An 18639-nucleotide genomic window follows, 5' to 3' on the forward strand; every position below is an offset into this window, starting at 1 on the left:
TGCGGGTTTACGCTGATATTTTATAATGGAAACTGGGTGCCTAGATGCTGATATAGAATAGCACGCCCCATGCTACATCAAGGCACTTAGATGTAATTGTCCTGTTATAGAATTACCACCATAGATCACAATGTGTTCATCCAAACTCTTTCTCTGAACATGCTTGCTTTATACATAGCACCTAGTTGCACTTTGCATACTTTTATACATTAGGTGATTTTTAAAGAAGCCTTTTACGTGCATTCTGTTATATAACCCCCCCAAATCCTTTGTAAAATCACCTACAAAATGGCAGAGATTGCACAAGATACCTCCCACCATATTGGTTCCTCGATGGAAGAAGTTAATAGTATTTTTAATGACTGAGTTGTAGAATGTAATATCAGAGGTAATAGTATTTATTTAGAATTCAAAACGAGTGGGGCTTATGCAGGATGAAATGAGGTGTGGCACAACAAATTTAAATCCTTAGGGTTGTGACACGCATGCCTGTGGTGGCGCTTCTGTCTCTTCTCTCTCTCCCTCCTCCCCCAGCCATCCAGAATTCTCTCCCTCTCTCATCCAGAATCTTCTTTCACCACCTGCAATGCAACATCTCCTCTCTTTTTCTCCCCATCCAACATTACCCTTCTATCTGTCGTCTGTGTCTCTCTCCCATCACCCCTCCCTCTCTCCTCACTCTACCATCACCTTTCAGCCTCTTCCCCCCTCCCCATCATCCTCTTTCTTTCCTGCCTCCAACATTACCCTATCTTTTTCTCTTTTTTTTTCCTCTCCAGCCCCAAAAAAGAAAAACTGGGATCTTTCCCAACCTTCTGTCTCCCCAGTTCAGTGGTTGTCAATAAAGAGAAACTGTGTGCAGAGCTATAGAACTCTGCATGCAGCTGACAGCTGTGCCATTCCCAGGGTTGCCAAATAAAAAAAAAAAATTCCCACACAAAACAGCCCAAAAACCACACACACCCCGCCCCTTCCGTCATCACCCCGCTCCCGCTGTCATCACCCCCGCTCCCACCATCATCGCCCCGCCCAAAACGTCACAAACCCCGCCTCTGTCGCCATTAGCCCCACCCCCCGCCGGCCGAAAAACCGCCCCAAAACCGAACCAAAAAAACAAAAGGAGCCCAAAAAACCGCAACCCACCGCGGGCAAAAGTTTCCCGCGGCGGGTTGCGGGAAAACCGCCCATCTGGCAACCTTGGCCATTCCTGCCTGAACAGGAAGTTGCATCATTGGGGGGGGGGGGGGGAGACTGACAGAGATGTTGTCAGTGCTATGCAGAGCTGTTTGGCCCCGCACACAGTTTCTCTTTGACAGTCACCGAAACAGGGAGACAGCAGGTCAGACAGTAGGGAGGGGAAGCTCACAGTTTATTTCTCATGCTGCTGCCAAGATTGGGAAGCAGCAACCCACAGTGAACAAGTGAGAGGAGGGGAAGGTCGTGGTTGAGCTAGGGAGCAAGCCTCTTATACGAGGCACCAATGCCATATAAACAGTGCTCAAATCTGTTAGAGGGGAGACAGAGAGGGCCATATCAGAGTAGGGTTCAGTGGCTAAGCTAATGAAGTGGATAGGAGGTGGCAAGAATACACACAGTTTTTAACAGAAGAGATTTTGTTATGGGGAGTGACTTGACTGGAAATAGACTGCAGTAGTATTCTGATCTAGGGAGGGAAGGTGTAGAAATAAGAGGCCAACAAATGGCACTGTGGTTGGGTTGGGGTTTGGAGACATCAGCGGTTTCAGGTACTTTGTTTTTCTGTCCTGCTGGGGGGTGGGACCCTCACAAAGATGGTTCCATGGTGGATAGTCACTAAGGGAGTTGCTTAGGACAAGATAATGCAAAGTAATCGGGGAAATTTGCAGCACAAATACTCGGACTGTTGGGAGAAGTGAATGTCTTTGAGCTGTTGCATGGCTTTAATTGTGCTCTTAAAAAATGCCAACCGCCTATAATTTTGTCCTTGTATTTGTGATATTATTAGTTCCTCTGTCTTACCCCATTCCCTCAGAAGGATTTGGCGGTTTTTTTAGACTGACAGCATTGTCCATGCTGATTACGCTCTCAGAGCAATTGAGAGTCTATTCCATATTAAAGGTGCTACACTGTGACAGTACCACCTACAATTTTTGATCAGGATTAGTTGACCCCTGAGGCAGGCGCCAGTGCGCCAAAACATGGCCCGTGTCGGGTTTATCCGTCAATTAATAAACAAGAGACTTTGATCATCTCAATCCTGAAGGCCCAGTGTTGCTTTTTGTTTCTGTGTTATCTTGTATGCTGTTTTACCCTCTGTTTTGTGCCTTGATAACCAATGTCAGCAATGTCACTGTGAGATTTTTTTTTCTTACCTTCAGATGCTGCTCAAAGCAAGACCCAGGGCTGTATTTAGATTTCTGGCCCCAGGCTTTCAAATCCATTCATGTTAGCTTTCTTTTTTCTCCTTCCAGCCTCATTATAGAAAGCTCTCAGTAGCTGTGGACTGTGTTTGCTGTGCTTCCTATACTTTGTGCCCTGTTTTCTTAGGCTGAGGCAGGTGACTTTCAATGAAAGGTTTTCAAGTTCCTGGATGTTTTTTGAGGTTGAGAATGGTTTATATTTTAATTTTATTTGATATACTACTGTTCTTGAAATACAGCATAGTGGTTTACAATAAAACAAGTCTTTAAACAAAAGAAAAGAACTACAGTATTAAACAGGATAGAGAAATAAGGACATCATTCATACCAAGAAAAGACAGTTTGAAGGAGATAGAGAGAATGCCGTTCACATGTCTACCTTAGCAGTGCTCTTGGCGTTTATTGCCAGAGGATTCTTAGCAGGTCAGGGAAAAACTGGGCAGCAGTGTCAGCTAAAAGCAACAGTCGGTCTGCCATTAATACTTTATTAAAGTTATTCACTGGAATCACATGCTTTATTTGAAAGTAGACCTTACCTTTATATTAAGCTTCTTGTTCAACAAGGCAACATCCATGGATTGTTCAATCTACTTTTGGAACATCATTATTTATTATTTATTTTGTTACATTTGTTTCCCCGCACTTTCCCACTCATGGCAGGCTCAATGCGGCTTACATGAGAAAACATATTGAATACTTGCCACCAATAAGGCTGCAGGACCGGGCAATACCACAACATTTCTCTCTCTCTCTCTCTCTGTATGTATGTATGTATGTGTGAGGCCCTGCTTGGCGTATTGTTTAGTTTTGGAAGCCATATCTTACTCAGGATGTAAAAAGACTCGAGGTTCAAAGAAAAGTACTGAAAATGGTAGGGGATTTGCTTTGCAAGACGTGCGAGGAGAGACTTGCTAACCTGAAATGTGTACCCTGGAGGAAGGGCGAAACAGGGGTGATATGAAAGACAATCAAATATTTGAAAGGTATTAATAAGCAAACCTTTTCCAGAGATGGGAAGGCACTAGAACTAGAGGACATGAATTGAGGTTGAAAGGGGGCAGACTCAGGAATAACATCAGGAAACATTTTTTCACGGTGGTAGATACCTGGAATGCCCTCCCACAGAAGGTGGTGGAAATGAAGATGGTAACGGATTTCAAAAATGTGTAGGATTTAAACACAAAGGAATCCTGTTTAGAAGGAATGGATCCATAGAATCTTAGCAGAGATTAGGAAGCATCACCGGTAATTGGGAAGCAAAGCCAGTACTGGGCAGACTTCTACAGTCTGTGCCCTGATCATGGCTAAATAGATTTGGATGGGCTGGATTGGAGCTTTTCAGGGGCTTCGATGTTAACTTCAGAAATTTTAGAACAAGAATAGTGCTGGGCAGACTTCTACGGTCTGTGCCCTGAAAATGGCCAGGACAAATCAAGATTAGTTGTACATATGAAGTATCACATACTTGTTGGGCAAACTGGATGGACCATACAGGTCTTTGTCTGCCATCATCTACTATGTTACTATCAGGCTTATTTTCGAAAGAGAAGGGCGCCCATCTTTCGACACAAATCGGGAGATGGGCGTCCTTCTCTCAGGGTCACCCAAATCGGCATAATTGAAAGCCGATTTTGAGCGTCCCCAACTACTTCCCGTCGCAGGGACGACCAAAGTTCCCGGCGGCGTGTCAGAGGCATAGCGAAGGTGGGACTGGGGCGTCCTCGAGCAATAATGGAAAAAAGGAGGACGTCCCTGACGAACACTTGGCTGACTTGGTCCATTTTTTGTTACGACCAAGCCTCAAAAAGGTGCCCGAACTGACCAGATGACCACTGGAGAGAATCGGGGATGACCTTCCCTGACTCCCCCAGTGGTGACTAATCCCCTCCCACCCTGAAAAAAACAACTTTAAAAACTTTTTTTGCCAGCCTCAAATATCATACTCGGGTCAATCGCAGCAATATGCAGGTCCCTGGGGGTGTGTGTGTGTGTGTCAGCGGAGGCATAGCGAAGGCGTGGACATCCTTCTTTCAAACATTTTGGACGTCCTGAACTCCCCCCCCCCCCCCAGGGACAGCCAAATTTCAAGGGAGTGGAGTGGAGGAGTGGCCTAGTGGTTAGAGCACTGGTCTTGCAATCCAGAGGTGGCCGGTTCAAATCCCACTGCTGCTACTTGTGATCCAAAATCCAAATAAATAAATAAAGGGGGTGTCAGAGGCATAGGAAAGGCATGGACGTCCTTCTCACAGATACATCCACATTTTGGATGTCCTCAACTGCCCATCGCAGGGACAGAGGCATAGCGAAGGCGCCTAACACTTGGACATCCTTCACCCATACTCCAAAGAAAAAGAAGACGTCCCTGACGAGCACTTGGATGTTTTCACCTGGACTTGTGTTTTTTTAAGGTTGTAGATGGCTACTATACACGCAGCTTGTCTGTGTGTATGAAGCCGTCTTTGTCATGCACAGAGCAGCCATGCATAACGCGGGAAGTACTGCTGCGCAGACTTGTACGGTCTGTGTCCTGAATAAGGCAGGTACAAATCAAGGTAAGGTTTACACATATGTTTGTCTTGTTGGGCAGACTGGATGGACCGTGCAGGTCTTTTTCTGCCATCATCTACTATGTTACTATATATATTTATATATAAAAGATACAGGTGTATATACTACCAATGCATTAATACCTTATAGCCATTCTCAGCAATCAGACCAGACATTCCCAAACACTTAATCCGTTGCCAGATTTCCTTCCAATCTGTCACTCTTCTCTTTGTCCAAATTATTCTCCCAGTCAAACATGTATTTCCGTTCCCATTACAATTTAAACTATGATAAATTCGTGAGAGTGTCCCCTTTTGCATCACAGGTCCCAATAGCTGTTCAAAGTTACTTTTCCCCTGTTTCAGGTTCACTGAGAGCTGGGAACTATAAATATGTTTGACCTGTAAATATGGGAACAGATCTTAGAGGGTAGCTCATATTGAGTTTGCAACTCACAAAAAGCTCTTTACATCCCCCTGGGAAGAATCAAAAAACTGATCCACACATACCAACCTACTCTCCTCCCACCTATGAAATAGCTTGATCCCTTCCCGGGCGAAACTCTACATTGTATAGCAGCTAGATATATACCGGGAGTAGCCACTACCCTCCAACAGCTTCACAACCTCTTCCAAACCCTCAGGGTAAGCCTCCTATATGGACCTCCAATCTCATCTCCCAACATTTGATTCTTAGGTTGCCAGGGAAGTTGCATCAATGGTATATCCTGCTCTCCCTCCTGTACCAAGGCAACCCATTGTTTAACCTCCTGTGCCGGCCAGGAAAGCCGCAGCTGGGCCATCTGGTAATACTTTTTATTAATTTAGTTAGTTATATTTTTATTGCATTTAAATTACATTTAGTCAAACAACTTAAATGTCAAGAAAAGGAAGCATAAATTTCAATCAATTATAATAAAACAAAGGAAATAGTACAACACTTTTAGACCACAAATTCTAGGTTCTGGACAAGAAACAAGGAATAAAATTAAAAAAAGAAAAGAAAGAACTTTAAATCTAAGAGCGGTACCGTGCAAAACGCTCACAGCCAAATGTCAGCGTTACCAACCTATTGAACTTTCTGGTTTTGAGTTCGACTACTTTCTCTAGCACTAATAAAAACTTTCATTTTTTGGAGGTCAACAAGCATATATGTAATAGAATCTAAAGGTATAATGCATCGACATGGAAATTGTAACACAAATAGACCCCCTAAAGCAAGGGTTCTAGGCCTAAGACTCGTAAATTCTCGTCTCCGCACTTGAGTATCTTTGTTTAAATCAGGATAAATGCGAACTTGTTCCCCTAGAAATTTTTAATTTAAATGTTTGAAATATAATTTGAAAACATTATTTCTATTCAACTCTAAAGTAAACGATACCAAAAGGGTTGTCCTTCTGGTAATACTTTTTCAAACTGGACGTTCCTAGCTCCTCCCCACTCCTGTCTATTCAGCCTCGCCACCAGTGGGTGACAGCCCACCCAAATAAAGCGAGAGATCAGCAGTTGCACCTTCTACAAAGTTCGCTCAGGTACACCCACAAGTAATGTAGAAAACAAATACAGCAGTCTGGGCAACACCGTCATTTTCACCGTTTCTATCCACCCTGCCCAAGACAAAGTGTCTTGTCCACCCCTCTAAATGCTGAGCGGTTTTCTTCAACAGGGGGCTATAGTTCAGGTCATAAAGATTAGTTCCTGGCCCTCCAATATAAATGCGCAAATACTTAATAGCTGTCTGAACCCACCAAAATGGAAATTGCACTTGGAGCAGTGCAGCCTGCTGTGGGCCCAGATTCACATTAAGGGCTTCCGTCTTAGTCATATTGATCTGAAACCCCAATATCTGCCCATAGTCCTCCAGTTCCAAACCACCCCTTGCAAACAGTCCATAGGCCTAGCGAGTGTAAACAAAATATCTGTGAAAAGACTCATTTTATACTCCCCAACACTAGTTTTTACCCTCCGAATTGTCTCCTGTTCACATACTTTCTGAGCAAAGGGTTCTATTACAATTGCAAACAGTAACGGGGAGAGAGGGCATCCCTACCTAGTCTCTGGAGCCAGCTCGAAAGACTCAGAATACCCGCCCCCCCTTTAATTTTAAGACATGCAAGTAGGCAGTTGTAGATTGAGTGAATCCATCCTTGAAAACAGGGCCCCAGCCCCAATCACCCTAACACCTGAAACATAAAGGGCCAGGATACCCAATCAGAGGTTTTCTCCATGTCCACTGAAAGCAGAAGAGTAGGTTGATTACATCTCTTGGCCATATCCATCAGATTCAGCACTTGCCATATGTTACCCCCCCCCCCCCCCCCCCGTCTGCCTTTCCACAATAAATCCTGACTGATAAGGGTGGACCAACTTGGACAAGCAGCCATAAGTCTGTTGTCCAAGATCCGAGTCAGAATTTTATTTATTTATTTGTTACATTTGTATCCCACATTTTCCCACCTATTTGTAGGCTCAATATGGCTTACATAGTACCAGAAAGGCCTTTGCAGGCTCCTTTGTGAACAAATACAGGGTGATGATATGGTATTGATATCAGGGAGATGGAATGATATGAACCACACTTGAGTCAGATCCTTGCCTTCCTTGGAATGAGTGTAACCCCCCACTAGGTGCCTAAAGTAATGCAAATGGGCATCCTCATTCCAGCGCCTCCTGTCTATTAAAAAAAAAAAAAGCCCATCTCCCCTGTGTTTATAGCTTGTACTCCAAGTGAAGTCTTAAAAGAGACTTAGAGGCATCATTGCCTCATTGTTCTTGCTTGTTGTTTTACTCCTACCAAAAAAAAAAAAAAAAAAATCTAAATTCTGTGCAAAAAAATGTGCAAATGTTTGTCATAATTTAACCAATATTACCAGCCCCCTGTACACAAATACCATCAGTATTTTCCCAGCTACCTCCCAGCACCCACACATAGTATCCACCTTTACAGACAGACACACACACACCTTTTTTCACCCACGTATCGCATACACTTTTTTATTATTATTATTTTTTATACAGCTCCCTCCCTGTCTGCATCCACAGGCCATCAGTATTTTTTTCCAGCCCTCCCCTGCAGGGGAAGTACCTCTTTGGGGCAGGAAATAACCCCGCTCTTTCCTGCCCACTGGTCTGGGCCGGTGCTGCCAAGAAGGTTAGAGTATCGCCGCTTTTTCCAAATGGCCACTGAGACTTCCTGAGGCAGGCTGATGAGATTACTGCTTGGAGTCTTGGTGGCCATTTGGAAAAAGCAGTGGTACCAGCCAGAGAGCAGTGGCAGGGGACAGAAAAGTGTAGTGCTCTTTCCTGGCCCTGAAGAGACCACTAGACCACCAAGGTGTAATAATGTAAGCCTGGGAGGACGGCGGAGGAGTCAGCCTACCTGGCTGCCTGCCTTTGCTGCGGGCTGGGGAGGTCACACCGAAGCTCGGGGGCAGCAGGGAGGCCAGCCATCCAGCTTCAGAGTTCATATTCTGTGCAAAAATGCAGAATTCTGCGCTCCACAGTTGTGCAGAATTCCTGCAGGAGTTTTGTTTTTCTCCTAAGGCATTCTATTTTTTCCCTTCACCTTTTCAACCTGGTATGGCCACCTTAAGATCATCAGATATGATTATTCCCAAATAGCTGCTTGATCTACAAATAGTTGCTGAGCAGATGAAACTTTAGTGCACAGAAGTATTTCACCCTTTGTTCTCTATTAACCCCTTGGGTTTTTACAATTCAAATGCATGACCCTGCATTTTTTTCATTATGTCTTAGCTGTAAAACTCTAAACCATTTCTCCAACTTTGCTAGATCCTTTCTTGTTTTCCACACCTTCCAGGATGTTTACCCTGTTGCAGATTTTGGTAGCATCTGCAAAAAGGCAAACTCTGCCAACAGTCTGTCTGCAATGTCGCTCTCAAAATATTAAAAATAATAAGAGGAAGGATTTGATTCTTGTAACATACCATTTGTAATGCAGTGAACGCCATTTAACAATTTCATTTGTCACCTCTTGCTCAACCAGTTTCCAACCCATTCAGTCACTTTTGGGCCCATGCCAAGAGTGCTCAGTTAATTAATCATGTCAAAAGCTTTGCTAAAATCTAAGTATACCATATCTAGCGCTTCCCCAGTCCCCCAGTCAAAGAAATTGATTACATTCATTTCAAAACCTACTCTATTACCTTGTATCTTGTAAGGTCCTCTTGTAATTTTTCACAATCCTTTTTGCAATTTAACAACTTTGAATAACTTTGTGTCGTTAGCAAATTTAATTACTTCACTAGTTACTCCCATCTACAGATAATTTATAAATATGTTAACCATACAATCCAGATGACCATCTGCTATGACATTTAGAAATGGTCCCCATTCATAAGTATCAAATCCATTATCACCCCGTCTCACGTTATTTAATTATTTATTAGAATTTATTTACTGCCTTTTTGAAGGAATTCACTCAAGGCGGTGTACAGCAAGAATAAGTCAAACATAAGCAATAGACATTTACAGCAGTAAAAATATTCAAACAGTACAAGCATAGCACAGTATACTACATTACAATGGCAACACATAATATACCACTTAAATTGTAAAAACAAAGCAAGACTGTTTACAATAAAATCAAACATAATAAAAGAAAATAACTCTATTAAAAAAGGAAATTTACATACATTCCAACAGAATAGTTAAACAGAAAAAAATACATTAATTTTGGCCATACTTGCCATATCCCCTCAAGCACTCTCCAGAAGTCAGCAATTCTGCATACACAATTGTCTTCTCAAAAACATGAATCTCTAGTGCAGCACAAAACTTAGAATACGGTTTCTCTAACCCAAGTTGTTGGGGTAAAGTGTTCCATAACTCTGATGGCAGAAAGTAAAAAGCCCTAGTTCTAGTAAACTACTACTACTACTTATCACATCTATAGCCCTACAGGGCATACGCAGTAAACTCCCATTTATCCTATGAGGAGCCAAGGAGCACTAATCTATTGTCATTAAGAGAACTAAGACTGCAAACTGGTGTATATGGAGGCTCATTTTCAAAGCACTTAGACCTACAAAGTTACATAGAGGCATATTTTCAAAGCACTTAGTGCTAAGTGCTTTGAAAATATGCCTCTTTGTAACCTGTAGAACATAGTAAGTCTATGTTGAGTTCCTTTTATCAGTTGCTGAAACAGATCTCCCTGAAGAGAATCCAGGATCTCCCTATTTCTAGACGACATCACAGTTTTAGATGTCCCAAAAAACACCAGGCAGATTGAACTACAAGAGATATGAAGTAATGTAATATCATTTCAAAGTGGATCACAAAAAAGAGAGACAGTACCCAGGAGTCACAACCAATAAATACAAATATTGACTAGACAGACATATCTATGAAACAACATAGTTTTTACAGATTTTCTAAAAGCTTAGGTCTAAGTGGTATATAATTACTCAAATGAATGAAGGATATTAGATCGAAGTGGTACATAAGTTTTGCCATACTGGGACAGACCAAAGGTGCATCAAGCCCACTATCCTGTTTCCAACAGTGGCCAATCCAGGTCACAAATACCTGGCAAGATCCCAGAAAAGCTCAATACATTTTATGATGCATATCCCAGAAATAAGCAGTGGATTTTTCCCAAGTCAATTTAATAATGGTCTATGGACTTTTCCTTTAGGAAGCAGTCCAGACCCTTTTTAAACCCTGCTAAGCTAACCGCCTTTACCACGTTCTCTGGCAACGAATTCCAGAGTTTAATTACACGTTGAGTGAAGAAACATTTTATTCGATTCGTATTAAATTTACTACTTTGTAGGTTCATCGCATATCCCCTAGTCCTAGTATTTTTGGAAAGAGTAAACAAAAGATTCACGTCTACCCGTTCCACTCCACTCATTATTTTATAGACCTCTATCATATCTCCCCTCAGCCGTCTCTTCTCCAAGCTGAAGAGCCCTAGATGCTTCAGCCTTTCCTCATAGGGAAGTTGTCCCATCCCCTTTATCATTTTCGTCGCCCTTCTCTGTACCTTTTCTAATTCCACTATATCTTTTATGAGATACAACGACCAGAATTGAACACAATATTTGAGGTGCAGTTGCACCATGGACCTATGATACAAAGGCATTATAACGTCCTCACTTTTGTTTTCCATTCCTTTCCTAATAATACCTAACATTCTATTTGCTTTCCTAGCCGCTGCAGCACACTGAGCAGAGCATTTCAATGTATCATCAATGACGTCGCCGAGATCCCTTTCTTGGTCGGTGACTCCTAACGTGGAACCTTGCATTACGTAGCTATAGTTTGGGTTCCTCTTTCCCATGTGCATCACTTTGCACTTGCTCACATTAAACGTCATCTGTCATTTAGATGCCCACTCTCCTAGTCTCGTAAGGTCCTCTTGTAATTTTTCACAATCCTCTCGCGATTTAACAACTTTGAATAACTTTGTGTCGTCAGCAAATTTAATTACCTCACTAGTTACTCCTATCTCTAAATCATTTATAAATATGTTAAAAATCAGCAGTCCCAGCACAGACCCCTGAGGAACCCCACTATCTACCCGTCTTCATTGAGAATTCTGACCATTTAACCCTACTCTCTGTTTTCTATCCTTTAACCAGTTTTTAATCCACAATAGGACACTACCTCCTATCTCATGACTCTCCAATTTCCTCTGGAGTCTTTCATGTGGTACTTTGCCAAATGCCTTTTGAAAATCCAGATACACTATCCTGCTTATAATCGAAAGAGAAAAAAGCCTATATTGCGACCCTAATCGGGAGATGGGCGTCTTTCTCCCATGGGTGCCTAAATCGGTATAATCGAAAGCTGATTTTGGGCGTTTCCAACTGCAATCTGTCGCGGAAACGGGTAAAGTTGACGGGGGCGTGTTGGAGGCGTGGTGAAGGCGGAACTGGGGTGTGGTTATCGGCTGAGGAGAGATGGGCGTCTTTAGCTGGTAATCGAAAAAAAAGGCATTTTTACCACGATTTTGGGTCACTTTTGCTGAACCCTTTTTTTTCACGAACAAGTCCCAAAAAAGTGACCTCCCCGGACTCCCCCAGTGGTCACTAACCCCCTCCCACCAAAAAACCCCACTTTAAATACTTTTTTTCCAGCCTCTATGCCAGTCTGAAATGCCGTACCCACCTCTATGATAGCAGAATATGTTCTATCCTGTTGGAAAAAAACGAAGCAGATCGCAAAAATAAAACAGTAATTTATTATTAAAACCTGAAGTTATATATACATAAATAGCCCGACACAGGCCGTGTTTCGCCCGACAGGGCTGCTTCAGGGGCTATACAACAATCCTTTACTCACAAGTTTAATTGATAATATTGGATATGTGCTGAGATGAACTGAAATTTCATACATAGGAGATCACTTTAGAAAAACAGCTCTATCAGAGATGCCAAAAGAGTATTGACACAACGTCAAACAATCAGTCTCTTATCTCTGAAATCGCTCAAGAGACTGATCGTTTGAGGTTGTGTCAATACTCTTTTGGCATCTCTGATAGAGCTGTTTTTCTAAAGTGATCTCCTATGTATGAAATTTCAGTTCATCTCAGCACATATCCAATATTATCAATTAAACTTGTGAGTAAAGGATTGTTGTATAGCCCCTGAAGCAGCCCTGTCGGGCGAAACACGGCCTGTGTCGGGCTATTTATGTATATATAACTTCAGGTTTTAATAATAAATTACTGTTTTATTTTTGCGATCTGCTTCGTTTTTTTCCATCTTGGAGCTTGCAGACCGTTTGCCCTTGTGTTTTCTTGGACCCTTTATGTTCTATCCTGTGACAGCCTTTCCCTGATTCTGATGTGGCTCTTGGGTGAGTGTGACACCTTTTCTGTTATGTGGGTGTAGGGTATTGGGCTCCGTGATTCCACTAGTTTGTGTTAAATGCTCAGGTAGTTGGTAGGCTCTACTCCCATGGTGCTTTTCCCCCTGCTTACTGGGTCAGAGTGTGCCCTGTTTTGGGCCGGTGGTTGGGAGGCGGGGATAGTGCTGGGCAGACTTATACGGTCTGTGCCAGAGCCGGTGGTTGGGAGGCGAGGATAGTGCTGGGCAGACTTATACGGTCTGTGCCCTGAAGAGCACAGGTACAAATCAAAGTAGGGTATACACAAAAAGCAGCAAATATGAGTTATCTTGTTGGGCAGACTGGATGGACCGTGCAGGTCTTTTTCTGTCGTCATCTACTATGTTACTATGTTACTATGTTTTGTTTCCGGTAGTCCATGAGGTAGTGGCCATTTTTGTAAGCCAGTTTTAGATCCCTTTCACGTGTTAGCCACGTTACAGAACTTAGTTCTTACCTTGAATGTGGCTGAAAGAGGGCATTGTACAGAATTCTGCCAGCTCTGACCTACTGCTAATCTCAGTACCAGCGAGACTCGTTGCCAGTGGGGCACAACCTCTCATCTGCAGCTAACTGTGAGTAAGTGTGCTTATTCCAATAAAGGACGTTTTCAGAGAGATTAGTCTTCAGGTGTCAACTGGTGTGCCAATGTTATATAGCAGCAACAAGTCCTAGAGGCCTGCATGTATGGAGGTCCCTGGAGCACTTTTAGTGGGTACCGCAGTGCACTTCAGCCAGGTGGACCCAGGCCCATCCCCCCTCTACCTGTAACACTTGTGCTGGTAAATGGGAGGTCTCAAAAACCCACTGTACCCACATGTAGGTGCCCTCTTCACCCCTAAGAGCTATGGTAGTGTTGTACATTTGTGGGTTTTGGGGGAGGGGGGTTGGGTGCTCAGCACCCGTGGTAAGGGAGCTATGCATGTGGGAGCTGTTTCTGAAGTCCTCCGCACTGACCTCTAGGGTGCCCAGTTGGTGTCCTGGCATATCAGGGGGGCCAGTGTACTACGAATCGTGGCCCCTCCCATGAACAAATGGCTCGGATTAGGACGTTTTTGAGCTGGGCGTTTTTAGTTTCCATTATCGCTAAAAAAAAACAAACGCCCAGCTGAAAAACGTCCATTTTTTTCGAAAACATGGTCTGTCCCGCCTCTTCGCGTACCCGTTTTCGGACATAGACGCCCATGGAGATAGGCGTTCGATTATGCCCCTCCACATCAACCAGCTCGCCTTTATCCACATGTTTGTTCACCCCTTCAAAGAAATGTAATAGATTGGTGAGGCAAGATTTCCCTTCACTAAATCCATGCTGTCTTTGTCTCATTAATCCATGCTTTTGAATATACCATTTTGCCTGGCACCAACATCAGGCTCTCCGGTCTATAATTTCCCGGATCCCCTCTGGAACCTTTTTAAATATCGGCGTTACATGGGCTACCCTCCAATCTTCCGGTATCATGCTTGATTTTAAAGATAATTTACATGTTACTAACAATAGTTCTGCCAGTTCATTTTTCAGTTCTATCAGTACTCTGGGATGAATACCATCCGGTCCAGGAGATTTGCTACTTCTCAGTTTGTCAAATTGCCCCATTACAATACTAGCAAAACAGGTCTTAGATAAGCTTGTGGGTTTTTTTTTTTTTTTTTTTTAGTTAAATCAAGCAAAAATCTTCTGGATATTTTTTCCTCTTTCATATTCTAATTTACATTGTTTCTGGGGAGTGAATAGCACATGGTTGAAAGCTCCTATAAAGCTGGTCCAATCCTGCTGTTACGATTCTGAGGCCCTGATGCTCAGAATCAAATATGGGCACTGGAGGCCATTAGCACCGGTCTACCACCCACATTTGCTAGTCCTGAATGCTGAGAGCTGGTGAGCATGTGAACCAACAAGCTCACCGGTTCCCAGCGCAATGAGCATGCAAATGCATGTAGATGGGCTGATTTCCCTATTCCTCCCCAATGCTCAACGGACAGCACGCCAAACAATGGCTCTCTTTTCATCATCAACCCTATGCCAGCTGAGAGCTCGCATTAGGGTTGTACCAGCTATGGAGAGGAATGGGGAGACCGGAAAGGGTAGAAATGCTGGACTTTGAGCAGTCAGCCAGGGGAATGCTGTGTCAAGGTAAAGCTGCGTTCGTAATTGCAAGGTAAAGCTGCATTTTCTCTCTCGGGATAATAGAACTGTCGGCAAGGCCATAGAAAAGGCAGAGAGGTTTTCCCTTCTATCTTTCCCTTTCCTCCTTTGGCCACTCTCCCTCCCAACCTCTTTCTCCTCCTTCCCTCCTCCCCCTCTGGTGTTTTGGGCATGCGCTCAAGAACTGTGCTTAATAAACAGCTCTTGAGCACATGCCTAGGCACAACCCTCCTGTGGAAGTCCCTAGTGCTCAACACTACGTGCATGCCTAAATTTGCATTTCATTAGCATTGAGCATTAAGGAGTTCCGTTGCCATGTTCATCTGGTGGTATTTTTCCAGTGCTGTTCCGAGCATCTGGGCCTGAATGAATTACAAGTGCTGAAATGCTGTTTCTTTTCAGAATGTCAGCTGTCATGTTGTTATCATATTTTACAAAAACTAGTATCAGCAAGTAGGGAATACAGAGAGGGAGATTTCAGTAGGAGTTATAAGATGTGACGCATATTGAGCATTTTTTTTATAAACACTTTAATAAAATATTAGGTACAGTTATTATTAGGGAACTCTGTTTCTTCAAGGCATGGGCTATCTAATGGACACCTGCATGCCTTGATGTCCCTAAAGAAAATAGTTAACTAACAGAGGAAGGTATTCCCCCCCCCCCCCCCCTTTTTATTTTTTGTAGGAGGTACTGGATATAACACTTAAATATGGCATGGCATTTCAGATTGGTTTGAGGTTTTGAATCAACCAAGTTGAGATGATACTCCTGAGTCTTTGATATTGAATTTAGAAGTTCCTTCCTTTCTGCTGAAAAAAAAAGTTTTTCATTTTAATTTATTTTAAGATCTTATACACTTCAGCTACAAACTACAGTTTGTCTAATGTGATTTACAAAAATAGAATGTACACAATCCTGCATTTAAATGGGCAGACCACATTAAATTATGTTCTCTTTCCATTTCCTGACTGTACAACCACTTTACGTTCCCCTGTGTGAAAAATCTTTATCTTTACCTGGGGAATGGCCAAGATTTTATCTTTCTAAATTTAGTATAATCTGTTTCCATTCCTCATCTCCTGTGGTATAGCATTCCACCCAGTTGATGTCAGAACTAAAACGCATCTTTCTCTGCACTGTACTCCTCTATGGCTTTCCAACAAACATTCCCAATGTGACCTAATTTGTCTCCATGGACAATACATTTTACTTCATCCTCTAGATCGGTGCTTCCCAATCTTTTGTGTCTGTGACCCCAAGATTGCAGCCCAATAAAATTGTGTTGCCTCCTGAAGATGTAGAATGATGCATCTGTGGGGAGTTCACCTAGGTGCTGAGGTTTTGTGACCCCATTTGGTCTTCGTTCCTTCAAAGCTCTAAAAGCCAGGATCAGGATTTGAAACGTTATGTGTAATGCTAGCAGTATTTTGTACTTTCTATATGACCAACTTGGTATCTTGGTCAATAGAAGAGTGTGTTTTAAGTCTGTAAAACTGCCTTAATTATTCTTGAAGTGTATTTCTCTAGTTGGCCAGCAGGTGGTGCATGTTTATGTTTTGAAGCTACTGTAGAATCAAGGCTGTTTTTCTTTGTTTAAGCCTTTTTAGAAAGACAGTCTGCAGTATACTTTTAAAACTTGCTGTCTGGGCTCTGATTGGCCCAGGAGCTCATTTCTTTTGGAGAGTACTGGCCTTTGCTCCAGTCTTAACCAGGAAGAAAAGAGAGATGGATCTCTTTCCTAAGGCCCTGTAAACAGTTACATTTGATAACTTGTGAGCAACTATATGTCCTGATCTTCCCAGATACTTTTTAGAAAGTAAACACATGTTTAGTTAGTGTTATAATTGATCCACATTTCAGTTATCTGTTATTGTTTGCTGGTTGCACCTTTTATGTTATACTGTTCATCTTTTCAGACAATAAAACAATTTGGTTTATCGCCTCTTTGGACTGATAAAGAATCCTGGTGGTTTGTGTGTTGGGTCTGTGAGTTCTTTCTGGGAACTGTGTGACCACTGGTAGTGTGGCCCCAGTAAGCTAGAAATCACTGAGGATAATTTGAGAGTGGGAGACTCGCTCAGAGGCAGTTGTGACCCAGTCGGTGGGAGGAGGGTGCTAATGTAGAGCATGAGCGGCAGGTGCAGGCTGACCTGAGCTGAGGATAGACCCTCTAAGTGGCTGTGGGGTAGCTCCAGTCTCAGTTGGCTAGGCGCTTCATGACAAATAGATTAATTGGGATTTTAACTTGGTGACCACTAACTGCTACAGTTTCCAATCCAGACAATATTGTGTCCTCATACTAATCTCAACTTCAGATAGGCTTTCTGCACTTACCAGTGCTACATTACTACTACTACTACTATTTAGCATTTCTATAGCGCTACAAGGCGTATGCAGCGCTGCACAAACATAGAAGAAAGACAGTCCCTGCTCAAAGAGCTTACAATCTAATAGATATGCCTCTAAATCAAAACTCTCTATGATCTCCATTCCCTGAATTTACAACTTTACTGTAGAGCGATCAGCCCCACTATTGAAAAGGATTTTTAACTAATATCATCTGCAGCTCTTGGACCTCCAGCTCCATGTTCATCCATCTCAGTTTGTAGATATTCAGTTTTCATCCTGTTTTTCAACAGCCAAAAATCTCTTGTAAAGAAAAAAGGGTCAAAGGGATGGTCCAGGAAACCATAGATGGTTGAGCCTGACATCAATGCTGAAGGCTATTATAAAGACCAAATGTCTCCCATTGGCTGGCTGGATGCACTTACCACTTAATCTGCATGGTAGGATACGATTGTTTTGGATGATAGAATTTCTGAGATGGTTGTGTATTTTCCAAATGCTACCACTTAAGCTGTTAACCTATTCAGCAACTTTAAATCTTTTTTTTTAATCTAAATTTTGTTGGGGTGTTTGTAAACCTAGAACTTAATTACGAGTGTTGCTGGGTTCTTGAAATTGGGGGAGGGTGTTATGGGATTGCTAGACCTGAAAATATAAAATAAAGTATGCTTGCTCCATCACCTTGGAGATTGGCTCTTGGATAGGTAAGACTATATCCTGAGACAGATTGAATCAGAATTTTTTGATTCCTGGGATATGCATTTCCTTTTACAGGCACCCTTACATAAGATCGAACATTTTCTAAGGAGTAGCATCTTGTTGCTCCCTTTGTGCAAACTTTGGAAAGATCTAACTAAATATTGGGGCATAGATTCATGGATTTCAGATCTTTTCTCTGAGGAATGTTTACCAGGTAAAATTTAGAGAGTGGAAAGGAAAAGGAATTTCAAGGTTGGATCATGTTCTACAGGCTGATGGTACACTTACTCTTGCCAAGTTTGAGGGTTGGATTGGGTTTAGGAGAGTTTTATGCTTATACACAGTTAAAACATTACACTGCTGCTCTGAATTGGAAAACCTTGAAGCAACAGCATGGTTATCTTATTTGAGACTGTTTTTTTTTTTTTGCATGGGTTCAGGGGGAGACACTATCGGTGTCTGGGCTCCATAAGTCCTTGTTGACTATTTTACCCCAAAAAACATAAGAGTGTTAACGACACATTGGGCATCAGATCTGGGAAGGCAACCCTTTTTCTCTGGACATTCTTAAATTGGTCTCCTGCATTCATACTCTGGTGGTGTGCATGGAACTCTGAGACTGTCAATTTCGTGTATTAAACAGAAG

General features: G+C 42.5%; 1 protein-coding gene across 3 annotated transcripts in view; it reads left to right on the forward strand.

Moving 5' to 3' along the window:
• Positions 1 to 18639, forward strand: part of MFSD6 (major facilitator superfamily domain containing 6) — a 105281-nt gene that overhangs the window by 12786 nt on the left and 73856 nt on the right. The window lies entirely within an intron of this gene.

The sequence above is a fragment of the Microcaecilia unicolor genome, chromosome 7, assembly GCF_901765095.1.
Source record: "Microcaecilia unicolor chromosome 7, aMicUni1.1, whole genome shotgun sequence".
NCBI lineage: Eukaryota > Metazoa > Chordata > Amphibia > Gymnophiona > Siphonopidae > Microcaecilia > Microcaecilia unicolor.